The 12994-nt window shown below is 45.6% G+C and overlaps 1 long non-coding RNA gene across 1 annotated transcript; it reads right to left on the bottom strand.

Moving 5' to 3' along the window:
• Positions 1-1519: 1519 nt before the first annotated feature.
• LOC140850721 (uncharacterized) lies at positions 1520-5336 on the bottom strand. Its single transcript, XR_012133752.1, has 2 exons — positions 3782-5336; positions 1520-1892 (listed from the first exon to the last, which is right to left on the bottom strand). It is a non-coding gene; the product is annotated as an uncharacterized lncRNA (long non-coding RNA).
• Between the last annotated feature and the right edge of the window lie 7658 nt (positions 5337-12994).

Here is a 12994-nt window from a genome sequence, read left to right on the forward strand (position 1 = left end):
AAGTGACTACCCGCAAGAGGGGTTGGTCATTGGACTTGCTGAGGTCCAAAATGACCAGCAGAGGGCAGCAAAGACACTGGTCAGAAGACAGACTGGTTTGATGTCTATTGGAATCATCCCCAAAGGATGGGAGATGGACAGGAAAAATGAGAAAGGGCCTCCTCCTCCATTACTCAAGGAGCAGCCCCTAGACTTGGGATCCCAGCCATTGAAAAAAAAATTGGCTTTGAGCTTTTTCTTCATATCATGCAATTAATGCATGGTAATTGTAGAAAAATTGGAAGATATAGGAATATATCAATCAAACCATTATATCCCATAACCCAGAGGAAATTGTTGTTAGTTAACATTTTAATTAATATCCTCTGGATAGATACATAAAGAGATGTAGATTTAAATACAGAAACACATATGAGTACACATTTACACATATTTTGGCTTTATGAAACTGGTATCAGTCAGTATGTGGTGGTCCATTTTTAAAAAGAGCCACCACAAAAATATGTGCAGCCATAGATGTACACACACACACATACACACGGCTATATATATGGCATCCTTTTGCCCAAGTGTCTCTTGCTCATCTGTGAGCCCCCCAAAGGCTAGCCCCCACTGCACCACACAGGGGTAGGGGGACTGGCATGGTGACAGGTGCCTGGGGAGGAGCTGTGTCCTCTGAGGCCCACTGGTCACTCTGCTGGGTCTCTTTACAGCTTGGGTCTAAGCCTCCTGAAATCTTGGGGGAGGGGAGGGGCACCAAAAAAGACTTACCGGGTGAGCAGGTGCTCAGAGTTCGTTGAGTTTCATCAAAATGAGTCACATCAAAGGTGTGAAGGAGTGACAAGTTTTAAGGAGTTACCACTTCCTGCTGCCACACCAGCATACCATCCTTTTACCCCTGACAGAGGTGCTGCAGCGGTGGGAATTCAGGCGGCAGCCATGGGCATGCCTGCCCTCTCAGATGCAAAGCCTCCGTAACCCTTTCTTTGTCTTCAGGTGTGACCAATCTCTTCCCAAAGAAAAACGTAGCATCCCTACTCTGCGACACCCTTCATCATTGATGAATGAGCTTCAGACCAGAAAAACCCACCGAAAGTGCAGTGGTGCTTGAACTGGGTCTTAAATTAGACACAGGTGCTCACCAGGTGAAGGGAGGGGCACTGTGCTGCCTGGATCATAAGCAGCACTTGCTTCATTCACACGACTAGGTGGGCCGCCACGGATCCCCTATGGGAATTTCTCTTTGACGTGTGCTTTGGAGGGAGACAAATGCAGTTTTGAATCAATGCCACCACTTTCTAATTGTGTGGCCTTTGGCAAGTCTCATAACTCTGGGCATTCTAATGTCCGGCCAAGGTGAAAATGCTGGACCAGTTTTGGGGGAAGCAGCCCGGCAGGAGCCCAGGATGAGAGGAGCCAGGGCAGAAGGGAGCCGGGAGGAGGGCTCTGCATGCCACACCGGGGAAGGCCACCAGCAGCCATGGCAGGATTTAAATAAGGGTTAAATCATGCAATAATGTATAGTATTAGCTGTTTTACCAATCTTAACAAGGGCTATGGCAAAAATCAACAGAATGCATTCAAGGGAAGTCTTGTAAACTAGAACCATAAGTCTCTGGCATTCTCTTCTATTCAGGTGGCCCTTACTGGCTCCCAGGTGCGACCAGGAGAGTTTCCCACCCTGAGGTCCCGGCCCAGTCCTGTCCATGGACGTCCAGTGTGTGTGGTTCCCCCTCGCTCAGGTGCACTGTGGTCGCACTCACAGCTTGGACCATGTTTCTGACCTCTTCCAGGCGTGCTTAAGCCCAGCCTCCTTGGAGTGCAGGGGGGAGGGAAGCTGGAGGGAGGAAAGGGAGGAGGCCTCCTTCCTGGCAGTTGGGGACATCTGGGTGCTGAGTAGAGAGACAATGGTCAAAAATGAAGTCTCCCGCAGACCTCAGGGTGCCCAGCCCCGTCAGCGTGATTGCTGCTGCCCCGTCTCCCACAAGCTCATCACTGTGAGTGAGCAGTGTCAGCTCTCGGGGCCTCAGTTTCCATGCGGCCAAGTGAAAATAATATTGGTTACTAATTCTTAAGTTACTGAGAGATGTAAATGAGACAAACAAGCACTTAATATGTCTAAACTAGAATTACTCTTACTAATATAATATTGTTTTTATATCTCTTCTACTGGCCTCCTTGGGGGCCAGAATGATATCATATTCAGCTTCCTATGAGAAGCAGCATGAATAGTCCCTGGGGCCCATGACACTTTTTAAAAATATGATTTTAATATATTTTTCAATGGAGGAAGGCAAAGTGCCTAGGGCCCAGGAAAATCACAGTGCAGCCCTGAGTGAATGGGCTTGGAGTGAGACAGATGAGGTTTGAATCCCAGCTCCACTACTGAGCCAAGTGTGACCTAAAGAAAGTACTTAATTTTCCTGAGCACCAGTTTCTTCATCTGAAGGGTCAACAGGTAAATCCTCCCTCCTAGATCACTGAATTGAACTACATCCCCACCTTTTTAAATCACTCATTTCATTTCTAATTGTGCATTTCATGTCTGTCTTTTCCCACTAAGCTGTAAGCTCCATGAGGACAGAGACACTGCCTAATTCATGACCCCTGATTATAACACTTGCACTGTGTTTACTAGGTGGACTGTGTTGTTCTAAATGCTTTAAAGGCACAACATCAGTTATAAAGGGTTTTAGCACCATTTACAAATGAAGAGACTAAGGCTAAATGGTTAAGTGACTTGCTCAAAATCACAGTTGTATGTGTGTGTGTGTGTGTGTGTGTGTGTGTGTGTGTGTCAGGGTTCGAACCCCAAGACCTGTGCTCTTACCCGCAGCCTGTATCTGTGATACAGAGCCCAGAGTCTTCCAGACAAGAGGGGGAAGAAGCAGGTACCTGAGGGTGCATATGGCTCAGAGGAAGCCAGCTCTTAATGTGATTCTGATAAACTGACATGAAGACTTGTTGCTGAGTGGGGTGCTGTGAAATGGAGGTGTGGTGTTGCTAGGGAAAAGCTCTTCCTAGCAAATGTTTTCCACTCTTGAAGGGGGAAAAGTTTAGGCAGAGAGAATGATCTGACCCCGTCAAGCATGACAGCGATTCTCCCTGCACTGGATCAAAGGTTCATTCACTCTGGGAAGCCAGTCCCCTGAGGCAGGGGAACCAACAAGCCCGGAGAGGGATCCCTAGAGGTCAAGCGTTGTCCAGGCTCAACCCGAACAGAACAGGTGCTTCTCAACTGGTCCTTCCCTGCCTGCTCATTTTGTGTAGCTAGCACCAACTTGTCAAAGGCATTGTTTTTTAATAATAATTATTATTTATATTATTTTTATAATATATTTTTGATGATATAATAATACACATAACTTCATTTTAGAAAAATTGAAAAATACAAATCCATATGCATGCATGCAAAATGAGTGAAAGCCACTGTCAGCTCACCGTGCAGGAATAACCTCGTGTGCTTTTTTGGTATATTTCTTCATAGGTGTTTTCATTGCATCCAAATACATATTTTCCCCTGCAACACTGTGATCACATACAATATAGGTTTTTGGTAAAGAGTTTGGGAGAACCTTTAAGAAAATAATTGACAAAACAACTAGAATTGTTGTTACTATAACTAAAATATATGAAATAAAATGTAAATTTGGGTTTAGCATTCCTTACTTCCTTCCAGATACCAAGGCTATTGTAGTGCACATAAAACAGGCAACAAGGAGCCCAAAGCGAGACCGTTGGCTCTTACGTTCAGGATCTTATGTCAGCTGATGAAACTGACCTGTTTCTGCCAGTGGGAGAGGAATCCCCAGAGTAGCACACGCAGGTTAGCTGTTCAACAAACCCATTTTCCTTTCCGCCTGGGAACACAGCGAGACTATATTTCCCAGCCTCTCTTGCAGTTAGGTGTGACCATGTGACTGAATTCTGGCCAATAAGATGCAGGCAGAAAAAAGGGTATTGCTTATTTGCTGCTGTGTAATAAATGATCCCAAAAGTTAACAGGTCGAAACAACTAATAATTATCTCACAGTTTCTGAGAGTCCGGAACCCAGAAGCGCCTTCATGGGTGGTTCTGGTTCAGCGTTTCTCACAGGGTTGCAGCTTACCTGTTGGCTGGGGCTGCAGTCTCTGAAGATTTGATTGAGACCGGAGGTTCTGCAATCAAGAGCACTCGCCTGGCTCGGGGAGGGTGTCAGTTCTTTGCCCAGGTCCTTGCCGCCCGGGCTCTTTCAGGACCTGGATTCCCCCAGAGCTGAGAGAGACTGACAGCACCTATGTCAAAAGCTGCAGACTTTCTATAGCTGCGTCTTGAAACTGACTATCACTTTTGAATTCTATTTGTTAGAAGTGAGTCAGTAAGTCCAGCACACCCTCTAAGGGGAAGAGAATTAAGCTTCCCCTTTGAGGGAAAGACTATTAGAGAATTTTTTAGATATATCTTAAAACCTCCAGAATCTGCTCCACATTCCAACTTGGCCATAAAACCTCCAATGCGGTCATCTTCCCTCTCTCTCCATCTGTTGGCTGAGTGGAGAGGCTTAAAGCCCTAGAGGAGGAGAAAGGCACGAAATGGAAGGAATTTGCATCACTGAGCAAGGCCTGGAGGAGAGCTGCCCACTGCAGCCAGTTAGGGTACAAAAGAGAGGAATTGAATTCTTCTTAAATGAAGCCAGTAAGGTTCGGGATTCATCTGTTACCGCACCTTAAGTAGGAGATTTCTTTTGTTTCCTTAGGCTTATGTCTGTGGGTTATGTTGGTATCTGTTCCACAGGTAACACTGTTCTTTTAAAATAATAGAACTGGCTGAGAGAAACAAACCCTTTCATTGTGCAGAGAGCCCTGACCCCAGAAGAAGTAATCGCGTTCCTTATGGCTTGAAGGAAGATAGTAGGAGAATCAAGACACAGAAAGCTAGAAGCCAGTGGGGTGCCAGAGCAGGTGCAGAGGGAAGGGAGCGCACTTGGTGGGATTTGTAGTGAGTACAGCAGAACTCTAACAGGAATGTGAGCCTCGGAGCACAGCAATGCTGCATAGTGGGTCCCCCGTCCTCCTGAAATACAGAGAAAAGAAGACACTAAAGACAGATCGAAGAGCAAAAGAACGTGATTTGGCAACATCCTCACTTGAGGGGTGTATGCTGCAGAAATAAACATGAATACTTGAAGGCACATATGTATGGGGATGTTCGGTGTGGCCTGGTTGATAATAATAGCATTGTGTGTGTGCACGGGAGTAATAACCTCAATACCCATCAACGCGGGAATGATTATACATACCATGCTGTGTTGTGAGGGCTGATTCCAGTAGGCATGGGATTAGTATCAGCTGACTTACTGAAATAAATGACATTCGTGCACAACACAGACCTCTAGTCAAGGCATTAAATGTACTGATTAATAATGCTGTTTTGTAACCGTGGGTCTGAGGAGTTTGGGAGTGGTTCGTACTAGCTTGCCATTAGTGTTTGTTTGTTTTTGTTGTTCAGCACTGTTTATTGAAAATAGTGAAATTGATGATTTGTACCTGGTTTACTGAGCCCCTGGAGATGTCTCCTGATGGGACTGGTAACACAGCAAGAAATACGCCTATGTGACCAGCAGGGGTATAAGAAGCCCTGGTGGAAACCCCATTATGGGCTTCCTATGGTTCTGAGGTGTTCTGTGACACATCTGTGACCCTGGAGAGAAAGTGGGCTTGGTATGACTCTTACACAAGGAGGACGATTGGAATTTATACCTGGCCTCTCTGGGGCCTTTGCTGTCTTAGTTTAATGCTCTCAGTGCTTCTCCTGAGATAACCATAGATTTGCCGGCATTGTCAGTTTGGATCTTGTGAATCTTCTTTAGCAAATTGCTTAACACCCACTGTTAGTGCCCATGGGATGGTAAACAGCCATGGCTTCCAAGAAAGACTTAGATCTACATGTGCAGCCTGGAAAGGGGTCCATCATATAAATGAAGTAAGCAAGTTGCAGACTAATACGTAAAACATGATTTCATCTTTAATTTTTTAATGGGATGCTATAGGTATGTTGGTAGAAATGTAAAGAAAAACTCAAGAAGCATGCACACCAAATCATAAACAATGGTTACCTTATTTATTAGGGATGTGTGGAGTCAGGGGATGAAATGGTCTGGAATGTCTAGTTCTTACTTTATGTAATTTTAAAAAAAGATGGGATTATAGACTTCTAAAAAAATTAATAGACTTTATTTTTCAGAGCAGTTTCAGGTTTGCAGAAAAACTGATCTGAAAATACAGAGTTCCCATATACTCCTCTCCCCAGTACTGCACCCTGTCCCTGACAGTTTCCCCATCATTAATAACTTGCATTAGTGTGGTACATTTATTGCAATATTATTCATTAAAGTCCATTCCTGAAGTTTACGTTAGGTTTCACTCTTTGTGTTGTACAGCACTATGGGTTTTGACAAATGTATAACATCATATTTACGTCATTATCCATCATTACAGCATCACACAGAATAGTTCACCAACCTAATAATCCCTGTGCTCCCTTATTTATCAATCCCCCCACACCCTGAGCCCCTGGTGACTGCTGAACTTTTAACTTTCTCTATACTTTTGCCTTTTCCAGAATGTCATATAACTGAAACCATATACTCTGTAGCCTTTTATACACTGGCTTCTTTCACTTAGTAATATAGGTTAGGTTTTCTCCATGTTTTCTCATGAATTGATAGCCCCTTTCTTTTTATTGCTAAATAATACTCCACTGTCTGGATAAACCACAGTTTATTCATTCATTCACCTATTGAAGGATCTCTCAGTTGCTTTCAATTTGGGGCAGTTATGAAAAGGCTGCTATAAACTTTTGGATGGACATACGTTTCAATTCATTTGGGTAAATACAAAGGAATGCAATTGCCGTATAGTAAGAATATGTCTAGCTTTGTAAGAAATCGCCAAACTATCTTCCAAAGAGGCTATACCATTTTGCATTCCCACCCTAGGTGAATGAGACTTCTTGTTGCTCCATAACGTGTCCAAGGTTTGGTGTGGCCAGTGTTTTGGATTTTGTCCATTCTAATAGGTTGTAGTGGTATCTCATTGTTGTTTTAATTTGTACTGCCTAACGACATAAAGATGTTGAACATCTTTTCATATGTTTATTTGCCATCTGTAAATCTTCGATGGGGTGTTAGTTCAGATCTTCTGCCCATTTTGTAATTGGGTTGTTTGTTTTCTTATTGTTGAGTTTTACAACTTCTTTGTATATTTTGGATACAAGTCCTTTCTCAGAGATGTGCTTTGCAAATATTCTCTCCCAGTCTGTGGCTTGTCTTTTCATTCTCTCAATCAGAGGTCATTTTCAACATTTCTGTGTTTATCAAGGAACTGTGTCAGTAAAGACGATGAAGGTGACCAGGAATGACTTGGTTTAGCCCTGCTTGCCTAGCTAGACTACTTAGTGAGATAGGGTATGGACATGGGACAATTATCATGATTAGTTTTTCCTGCCTGTGATGAAAATTCCCAAGGTATAAATAGTATAGTAAGAACTGGAGGGACTCATCTTACAGCTAAGATTCCATTTTTAAAAACCAGACAGTTAGAAGGTAAGACTCCTAACATATTTTATGGTAATCAGTCAATAACCTACCCTATCTTAAGGCAGGACAAGTAGTCCTAAATGATATATCCCCACTTCTTGAGGGTAACCACTATTTTGGAGAACAGGGTCAAGAAATTCCTTGTGTTAAGTTTATCTTACAGAATATCTAGAGGACAAACTGTGGATGATGGCACAATGTCTCTCACTGAAAATAGACTACATGTCAAGCCTATGTCAACCCCGCCCCCCACCCTTTGCCGTTTGCCCCTTTCTTGAAAGCCTTAAAAGACAGAATCTTAAGCCCTTAAGTGGGCCTCCTCTCTGAGGCTGCCCACACTCCCGCCTCCTGAGGTCACCCACACTTCCCTTTCTTCGAGTGTGTACTTTGTCTTAAATGAAGACTTGTTGCTGCTCAACTTACTGCGTTTTGTCACTGCACTCTTCCAAGCCTGTCAGGAGGTTAGTAAGAACCCCTTTTCCCAGCAGCGTCTTTGTTACTGTGCTATTTCATTCAATTTTCTAGGTCTAAGCACAAGTCTTCACTCTCTACATACTCCTTCACACAAGTAGGGAAGGGCTACTGAGATCTCTGGCTTGGGTCTGCAAGTTCCCATCACCTGGGTGACCTGGACAGGACTGCCACTGTGTTATCATGCTCTGTAGCAGCCTGCCCAAAAATCTCCTTTCATTGCCTTGGGAAGTTCTCAGAACATAATCTCACTCCATCCAGTGCTCTGCAGCTTCCCCACAGCCTGGAGTGGTAGGGACTTAGTTCCCATGCTGTGCAGACTCAAGCAGACACTGAACACCAGGTGACCCTGACTTCAGGAGTTGGCAAGGGATTTGCCCTACGCTGAGCAGGAGGTCAATAAGCTTCCCTTTCCTCCCTCTGCTGCCTGCATAGTTGCTGCCATCCACTACCACTTTTGCTTTAATGAATTCCTTCCTTACCTACGCTCATCCGACCTGCTTGAGAATTCTTTCTCCTTCAGAGTCAAAAGCCCTCCCCCATCCAGGTTGAGGTTTCACCTACTGCACAGGGAGAGACCTCCTCCGATACAGCTGCCCGACAACACTAATACTAGTTCCTGGGGAGGAGGAGCAAAATGAACTCCACACCTATGTGTATACTTGTGAAGAGTTTTTGTATTTATGCAGCTAATTTAGTAAAACCCACTCATGATTTACCTATAGTTTATGATTTGAAGAAACCTTTTTTTGCAAGGCTTAATTAAAGAACAGCAGTCCAGTCTGTGGAAGGGATAGGGACTGGACTCCAGGAGACCCACATGGGGCATCTGCTCCCTGGTGGGGAGCCCCATCAGGGACAGAGGCCAAGTGCAGGGGCCTGTACTTCCACCATCTTGTGCAGAGTGAGGCCCTGAAATTCAGTTCCTTGAGAAGGTGGATGTTTCACTGGAGCTTATTCCATGAGACCCACAGGGGTGACTTTGCTCTCCCCTTCTAATGAGGGAAGGCGTATCTACAGAGCTTCAGGTGGCGAGCTGCTTTAGAAATGCAAAGGTTCAGCCACTTGAAGGGAATGCATTTGAGGGAAGTCTCTCCTGGTCTCCCAAGTGCCTTCACAGAGGAACAGAGCTTTTTTCAGAAACCCTGTATAAAGACAGAGTTCAGAAGCGCACCCCTGGGCCCTGAGGAGCTTTCTTCCCAGGCCATGTTATGCAAATCTGGCTTAATACATGGGTGGACTGAGTCTTTATTGCAAGCAAAGAAAGAAGAGGAAAGAGAATAATAATCCCCTTCACATTTCGGCTATAAATACCACAGTAAACAGGGCTGGAAGGGAGGGATTCAGGAGCTCGAATCTGTTGTCAGGCCTGTGGCTGATTCATCAGGGTTCCTTCCCACAGGAAGGACGGTAGGAGCTGGGTTGAGTGACTGTAATTGGCACCAATTAGAAAGCCTCCCTGCAGACGTGGCCACCACAGCAGGGCAGCCTCACCGAAGAGAGACAACTGTACGACGGCTTAGGTCGGTAGTTCCTGCACTGTCAGCAAAATGATGAGATGGCCACCAAATTGTAGTGTTGGCCCAGCCAAGATGGGGTTTTATTTTCTTTCAGAAGGGAAGAACTCAGACTGGACCCAAGGTAGAAACCTCTCCTTATTGTCCTAGACCTACCCCTCTTTCCCTCCCCAAGGCACTGTGATCTCCCTAAAAGCAAGGATTTCCTCAGTGCCATATTTATCTTCCAGCCTGGCTCATGTAAGTGTTGCTCAGATGAATCCAGGGGTGCTATGTGCCTCGGTCTCTTCATCATAAAATGGGATTTAATGTTATAACACCTGCCTCTCAATGGCCCAGCATATGGTAGAGACTCAATAAAAATTTATATCCATCCTTTGGTTCATCGGGGAGCGATACTGTCTGCGGGAATCATGTGGCAATTTTTTTTTTTTACAGCTGTGAGTCTGTGAACCTCAAAAATCGTGACCTGCACTTTAACTCAGAAAATAGTGTATCAGGAAACTAAAATTAAAGTTTTGATGGACATACCAAAACATAATAGAGGTGAAGCCACACCCCCAGGTGGAGACTTAACAAATTTTAAAGAACCAATTCCAAAACGACTGGATCCTTATCCAGCTGAGGGTATATAAAGAGCTCCAGACATGGAGAGTTGGGAAAAGCATGTGTAGAGCCATTTGTTTGGAGGGAACTGTGATGGTACCACATCCTTGCCCTCTGCCAGGTGGGAGGGATGGACAGCTCCCTCCTTTCCCTTAAGCCAAGCTAGGAGGAGGGCTGCCTCGGGGGCCCCTTGGAGGTGCACTTACATGGGGCCAGGCCTGTGTGCGCAGAGTGTCTCTGGGCAGGGATGACCAAGAGCTTCCCAAGCCAGCAGGGGTTGGTGTGGGCTGGCATGGGTCTGTGCGGTAAAGCCATCTAGAGGATGCTGGGATGTTCCAGAATGAAGCTGGAGGAGAGAGACAGTCTCCAGGGCCTGAGGAAAGCTCTGGCTGCAGCTGTATCTGCCCAGGTAGAGGGACACGCAGGAGAGAGGTCACTGAAGACAGAAACCTCAGAAGAACCCAGAAAAGAGCCTATGAAAGAAAGAATCAGCTTTAAACATTTGCCAGGACCAGCATGTTCAAAGCTAGCTTAGACCCAACAGTGCAAGGTCATTTGGCCATTCCTACCCACTTACCAGTGCTCCCACCTTCCACTCCATCCCTGGAAGGGACCAGACACTGGCCTGTCAGCTTGGGGTGGGGGACGGCAGAAGAGAGGCCAGGGAAATTGAGAAGAGGCACCTTGTTCTCCCTCCGGGCTGTAGGCGGTCAACCTGAGCAGGCCTACGCTGGAGAAGGGAGATTTGAACATACGAAGTTTGGGGTTTTCAGTCTCTTAGACTGGAATTTCTAATTAACAAATTGAGACTTAGACTGGTGCAGGGTTTACCCTTACCTGAGAGTGAGCAGAAAAGTTTCTGGAACTGCTGGAATTTTAATCTGAGACAAAGAAAGATGACCCTCATTGGATTATTTCAAAGGGAGATAACATATAAAGTTGGGTTTTAATTTGTCATGAGTTGTATATTCAGAATAGTCAGCTCCTTATGTACTATGAATACTTCTAGCATCTCTGGGCCTGCCAGGTGATATGGTGGCAGGGCACAGGGTCACATGGTACAGATAGCAGGGCCGTTCATGCTGCAGCATGGATCTGCTGCCAAGCACTTTGTTGCCCCAGGCCCCACTCAAGACTGGTGGCTTGCCAAGAAACTGAGAAATGGGTTAGAGCAATCTTCCTAAGTGAGATATACATATTGTCTCCAAAATTCAAGGAGGCCCTGTGCCTCCTTCAGTGGTGGGAGGCAAGCTGCAATTACCTGTCCTTTACCTTGAAGGGGATGCTTCAGAAGACCACTCTAAAACTCCATCTATGTGAAAGGTCCCTGATCCTCATGGGGTTTCTTTCCTATCATCTGATGTCCATGTACCTTACTAGGGCATCTCAAGTACTGGCCACTTTCTGTTCTGCACCTATTAGCACCATGCCACCAGTATAATGGAAGCAGATGGATTCCTGGGAATGGCAAGGAGATCAAAGCTCTTGGATGAAGTTGTTGGGGAGCAGGGGAGTTAATATAGCCCTATAGGCTAGACAGGGAATGGGCACTTCTGCTTTTCTCATGTAAAAGTGAGCTGGTTTTGATTCTCCTTATGATAGGAATTGAGAAGAATGAATTTACCAATTAATAGCTGCTTATCAAATGCCAGAGGCTATATTATCCATTATAGTAACGCACACACATCAAATACAGCAGCAGCAATGGGAATACCACAGGGTTAAGTTCACAGTACTTCACCATCATCCACCACAATCCATCTGATTGTCACAGGGACCAAACGAGTGAATGCAACAGGGAGCTGATAGGGATTGCCACCTCTTGCGTCCTCTAAGTCTTTGATGGTGGCACTGTTTTCTGTAATTGCTCTTAGGATGTAGCATCATTTCTGACTTACTAACTTGGGAGCAGGTGGGATAGTTTCAAGCACTTCACTCGGCTTTTCCTATCAAACCCTCTTATCAGTCAGGGGCTGGGGAACGAGCTACAGAGAGGGTCTGTGGGGCCATTAAACACACCGAGGGGCAGACTTGGGCCAGAACACTTGCAGCGCCTGGCCTCCATAAGCCCATCTCCAGCCAGAGGAGCATGATAGGGCTTCAGATGCCCTGGTAGCAGTGTCATCTCAGACCCCTAGTTTTAATAGGGATGCTGGGTCCTCAAGAGATATGAAAATCCCCCTTTTCCCCCTGTGTGGTTACCCTTTAGGGAAGGATCTAGAAAGTGTTCACTGAGTTGTGTGATGGTAATGCAGGGTTTTTTTTCAAGGGGGCCCAGCCTACTCTTTGATTAGTGGCCTAAGCTGGGTCTGTGAGATGACTTGATCTAGAAAGTGGAGGAGGGTCTTGCTGTCCATGCCAATCATTACCTTCACCTGGCTTCTATCCTTCTGGAATTCCATAATCCTCACTGATACTAGGGAGCTCCCAGTCCTACGGCAGCATCCCCTCCTGCAGAAGCATCCAGTTCAGAGCTTCTCCAGGATGCTAGTGGCCCCCTTCTTGTACCTCATCTCTGCCTTAGCAAATACTCCTCTGGCCATCCCGAGGAGCACAGTAAAGAGAAGGGGCCTCCAGGCTCACATAACAAATCCATTTGAACATGGCCTCCTCCCTGGATCTTTAGACCCCTTCCTGAATTCTCTGCCAAGGCAGTTTGAACACTTCCACCTTATTTACTGCTGGGTCATAGCCTGTGTAAGCTTTGAGGAGCAACACCTGCAGTGTAGTAAGATCATTCCAGGCAGCCATGCTGTGGGTCACAGGTGAGTATGCTTATGTAAAAAATTCTCCCCTTCCAAGCTTATTCTGGGCCCCTTTGGC

This window comes from Manis javanica, chromosome 8 (assembly GCF_040802235.1).
Source record: "Manis javanica isolate MJ-LG chromosome 8, MJ_LKY, whole genome shotgun sequence".
In the NCBI taxonomy this organism is placed as follows: domain Eukaryota; kingdom Metazoa; phylum Chordata; class Mammalia; order Pholidota; family Manidae; genus Manis; species Manis javanica.